A 5,967-nucleotide genomic window follows, 5' to 3' on the forward strand; every position below is an offset into this window, starting at 1 on the left:
AGATAGAGAGAAGGAAAGACATGCCTGTCTGTAGGGGAGGGTGGGATGGAGGGGGGGATGGGCTGTAAGCGGGGAATTCCCCAAGAGGGAAAGGGGACACCACCAGACAGGCCAGGTCAGATTCCTGTCTGACCTCACCTGTGTCGGTGAATGAAGGGACATTTTCACCATAGACCTCAGTACCGGATCTAGCTTGTACATGGCTTCCCTTGGGTTGAAATTCTCGTATTTTTTTTAAACATAAGGCTTCAGTAACTTTCATTTTTGAATGTCATGACTTTTATGCAGAAGATGGCTTCCTTCCCACTCAGTTTTGTGGTTGGCTTCACAAACATCATTAAATATTGCATTATTCAAATTACACATTTTTATGGCATATCTCTGTTCCTTGATCCGTGTTTCCAAACTTCGACCTGTTTCTCCTATATAACCTAGTTCACAATCTTCGCAAGGAATTTTGTATATGCCTGCTTCTGTATTTGTTGTACATTTGTTCTTTACTAACATTGATTTGATGTTGGACGTATACTTAAAGGCTATATTTGCTTCACCATTGTGACCTACTGACATTAACATATTCAAGTCTTCAACATAAGGCAAAGTGTGGAGTCGTTTCTTTTCTGTGGTGGGCTTTTTAGGTACGTAGTAAGATGTCCTAGCTTTAAGGTATGCTTTTTTAACGAACCATATGGTATATTTTAAGTTCTGTAACTTTTTCAAAATGAAATTATTATTTTTCCTCCTGTATAACTTCCGGACTGCAAATTCTAGGTCCTCTAAGGAACATCGATGAGATAACAGACAATTTTGTGACAGACTGATGATACGAAAAGTCATGAGCAAACAAGTTACAACTGGTAGGTTTCCTATACACCTTAAAGCTAAGTGAATGATTTTTCTCCACTACCAGTACGTCAAGGAAAGGAAGAACAACCCCGTTTTCCCACTCAACTTTAATCCTTAAACACCAACCCTGGGTGGGAGGCACCCGGCATCCAGGCACCCGGCACCCATGACTTCATTACATTTACCAAAGGAAGCAGATGTCCGAATTGCTTGTGAGCTCCAGTAGGCTACCTTCACTTGGTGGGCAGTTGTAGAGGAGGAAGTTATGTCCATCCTGCTCCGACAGCTGGTTTCTGCTGTAGGGCTTCAGTCGTGTGCGTGACACCCATGGCTGGTGAAAAACAGTCTCATTAGCCCTACAGGAAACAAAGTAACTGGGGGATGGTCAGCCCTTCAGAAGTGGCCCAAAGGACTCACAGGAGGATGTGAGAGGAGTTTAAAAGACACTGGACAGATATGTTTTTTGTTTTGTAATTTTGTCTGGAAACTTGTAAAAAAAAATGTCATTTTTAGACATTTTTTTCAGTATTTGATTTGCATAACAAATTATTCTGATTTTCAGTTCCCTATGATGTAAACTTCAAGTACAAAGACAGATGTTCCTATTTATAAGTTTATTTGAATAAAGGTTTGTATTTAGTATTCTTTTGTAATTGTCCAGTATTGGGTTTGAGACACCTGTAGTTAGTGTTGGTGTGACAAAATCATAAGGTTAATGTTTAAGGACATAACGGAGGGAGCAAGATTATTAAGATGTGTAAAAAACTCATCGAAAGTATCGAGGACTGAAGGCCCAAGAGAAAACATTATCAACATAACGAAACCAAATGAGATGAAGGGGAGAAACTCGTGGCAGTGGTTCCGGTTCATATACTGTAAGTGCGGATTTTATTCACCGATTTTGATTATCACGCCAGACTAATTCATCCAGCCATCATCATCATCATCATCATCATCATACATAATGATAATGATAGACTATAATAATAATGATGATGATGATGATGATGATGATGATGATAATAATAATAATAATAATAATAATAATTCACCATCATCATCTTACACTCTCATGGTAGACGCACCTTTAATACAGCTACAACTAACTCCAGATAATTTTATTCACCTGAGAGCTAGTTATATGAATATAAAAATTTTACCATATGTCCTCATTAACCTTCTCATTGCCCGTACTGTCCTAATATTCCAGTTTAGTTAATGTCTGACGATTTAATGACAAATGATTTCATTAAACTGGGAATGAGTTACAGGAGCCTGGAGCGTTAACCCTTTCGCCGCCATGGATGAGTTTACTGGAATTTTCTAGTTTCCTTCCCTCTTTCTCTTTTCTTTGGCTAAATACAGACTTTTGCACTGGTGAGAAAAATGAGAGGAAACCAAGATTTTAAGAACACCCTTTTGAACCTACAGACAGCTAAGTTTTTTCCTCCTCTGAAAAGAATCACCGTGTTGTAGTTTGGATTAAACAACTCGCTCTGTCTATAAAGGACGTGTATGTGACGTCGTCCGTGAGGTCAGTGGTGTTCATCCGCCATACTGGACGGGAGGAAGGCAGGAGTTGAGCTTGAATGAACGACTGTGTGCGTATTATTAGTGGAACGGTTATTTTACAACCATAGTTGTCTTCCTATTCGGCAATCTGTTGTACGAATCACTAGAAGGATGAACCTTGGTAGGTCGTGTTTCCATCAAAACATGGTCAGGTTAGGAGAGGATATGGTCTGGTCCCAGTGCTACATGCTTTCCATACGTTTCCTTTTTATGTTTTATATACTCTAATATACTGGATGAATATGATAATGAATGATTACCGTGGGGCACAACTATACCTGTTTAAAAGAATATAACTGTGAATCGCTTGCATGAACTTAGCAGGTCGTTCCCCGTCAGAGCGTGGTTTGGTTAAGTTTTGGACGGTTCTTCTTAAAGTCATTACTAGACATTTGCCTGTTATTGCAAATTTATTCTAATTTGCTAAATGAATATGACACACAACCATTAATGGGAGGCATAACTCGAGCCTAACTTTTTGACAACATTCTTCTATACAGTAATTGCCTGTATCATCTAACCTACACTGGTCCTGTTTCCTCATCAAAACATGCACGGCTCTACGTATTTGTACACCTTCTAGATGTTTCCCTGCTGATTTATATATGTATTCTACTACTGTTAAATGAATATGATAAAAAATTTGTACCACGATGCTCATTTGGTATTGAATATCACAAAAATTCACCATGAATCGCTTTCACGACCTAACCTTGACGAAACTCTTAAAATTTCATGTCCCCGACAAAACATGGCTAAGATTGGTTAGGTTATGGTCACTTCCTCTGTTTGCATGTTTCAATACGTTTACTTATTATTTTGTACTTATAATTTAATTTATTGAATGGATAGAAACAGTATTATTGGAATGGGATTCAGCTATTGCTGAATTTTTACAAAATTAATCGCGATTTGCATCACGTCACACAAGAATATTGGTTAAGTTTTTTTTTTCTATAATTATGTTCGACTCCGGTATAAGCTTCACAACCAGTTCCCAAGGCCCAGTAGTCCTCCTACATACCATACACCTCCACATGTCACCATTTCGGGGCTAATATTCACTGTCCATATAGAATATAAGCCCGGTTTTTCGAACCTAGATTCATTAAGACTGACGGCCACCTCTCTACCGACTGAGCCACCGCCTTCCCTTACCATTCTGTAACTTTTTCTTTTCTTTTCTTTTTTCCTGAACACCCAACATTCGCAACCAAAGGAACTCAGGCCCTGTCTTAGTTGTTAAATATATTGATGAATAGGCTAAGTGAATAACAGGAAACGTCATACGATGAGAAGTCTTTGAAGGGGAAATCTTTGCTTTCAGGAGGAGTCGTACATCAGAACGTGAGAAGGGTGAACGAAAAAAAAAAAAAAAAAAAAAACATCATGGGCCATCACCATTAAGCAACTATATTTTCCAGTGACTAAATATCGTAGTATTGCGAAAAATTACATTTATTCACAAGCAGTCTTGCGTGTGTTTGTCCACGGTATATTATTATTCTTAGACGGTTTAATGTGTACATATTCCTTGGCTCAACATCGGCATACATATTTAAAATGTCTTCTTTCCTGTGTCCCAATGATTCATCGGCTTCCATATTTTCCCTTGTTGTTTTTGTTGTGTGGGCATCTTGACTGAGTATAATAAGAAACACCTACGTAACCTCACCAAGATCATTCAAGTTTGGTAGGTATATCTTAAGTGATCTGTCCGGAGCTAAGTACAATTCGTGATAAATCTTGTTTGCTAAGTGAACATCTCACTACTATTTTCGTAGACATGGGTTCCAGGATCTTGATGGGAAGTTTCCACGCGGAGGAATTCATTACCCATCCTTCTAGGAACTGGTTATTGGCTTCTGAGGATTTGTATACCTAAATTTCCTCTCCTGTGTAATAGAACTGCTTGTATATGAGATAATTACACATGTCAGTGTTGGCCAAGTCAGACAGATCTTTCAATTTCATGTTCACCAAGCCATTTTAACTTCCTTGAACAATGTGGAAGGCAAATTGTTGAGGTTCAGCACACACAAAATACATTTCTTTTCTTTTCTTTTGTTTTTTTTTTGTAACGACGTCTCATTTTTCTTTCTAAATATTTCAGGGCTTGAGAAAATTGAGCAGTTGACGCTGACAACTGAGTATCAGATCATAAAGTAGGACTATTTGATAAAAAGGCAAGACCAGGTTAGAATGAAAGGGGTATCCCAGATGGCTCTACCTAGCTGAATCAAATTATATGGCAGCAGGATGGAGAAACTTGCTCTTTGTTATCCTTTTCTTATTCTAGATGTTTAGTCACACTTTTACTAAAGCTGCCAAGTATGAGTCAAACGGCCTACTGTAGTTATCCTCTCTTATGTTTTCTTTTTTTATGCCGAGAATAACCTCCAGAAAAAGATGATTGTGTAGTGGAGAAATTATCGTCTTTACTTTCAAACGCTTCTCTTATGCTGAATCAATATGATCAGGCGGGAGCAGACGTAAAATAAAAGAAGAATCATTGACCTGAACGGGATAGAGGTTACCGAACTATGTGATTGCTTGGATTCACAGATTCCGAAGGCTTGAATGATGGATGAAAGGAAGTGTGTGTGAGAGGAGGAGAAGTGGGGAGAGATACTGGAGGTATGGGGGACGAGGAGGGGAAGATGAAGGAGGAAAGTGGTGTAATAAAGGAGGGAGGGAAGAGGAAGTGATTGAAGAGGGGAGGATGAAGGAGAAAAGTGGCGTCAGAAAGGATGGAAGAAGGGAGAAGAGCTGGAGAGACAGGGGAAGAAGGTTTATGAGGCGGGGGGTATGATGGAAGAGAAAGGCACAAGGAGGAAAGAGGATGGGTAGATGGAAAAGGGAAGGAATGTAAGTGAGGAGGAAAGGAAAGTGATAAGGGAGGAGGAGAGACTAGGATGGGTATATGAAGAGGGAAGTGTGGGTAATGGGCAAGGATCTTAACCTCTTTTGGTAATGGGGCAATGGGAGAGGAGGAGGATAAGAGAAAGGAGGAGGAGAAGGAGGAGAAGGAAGAAGAGGAAACAAGAGAGGGTGGAAGAGGGAATGTGGGAGGAGAGGGGATGAGGAAGGAGGGTGTGGGATAAGAGAATGAGAGGGAGTATATGAGAGAGGGAATATCAGACTAAGCCAAGAATTCACAAACTATCTAAAGACAGATTCACAGTCATACTTAAGATCTGTTTTGCTGGAAGAATGAGAGACATAAGGAAAATCTACAGCCATCTTTCTTTGATTTTTCTTTCCTCAATAAATCTTACTACTGAAAATTTATCTCAAGTCTGCGATTCCGGTTCAAGACAATACATAGCAGGGAAAACAAAGAAGCCACCAGGTAACAACAGTACGGCAAGGTGGGCAGGTAAAACATTCAAGTGAGTAGGTTAGAGTAAGGCAATCATATTATTAAGTACGTAAGAAAATGAGGTGAACAGGTAAGACAAACAGATGCACAAGTAGGACAGCAGGTCATCAGGTGTGAAGAATGATAGGTCAACAGAGAATATTATGTTAGCAATGAGGAAATATCGA

The sequence above is a fragment of the Coenobita brevimanus genome, chromosome 2 (genome assembly GCF_032717465.1).
Source record: "Coenobita brevimanus isolate Jiangsu-jjx chromosome 2, ASM3271746v2, whole genome shotgun sequence".
In the NCBI taxonomy this organism is placed as follows: domain Eukaryota; kingdom Metazoa; phylum Arthropoda; class Malacostraca; order Decapoda; family Coenobitidae; genus Coenobita; species Coenobita brevimanus.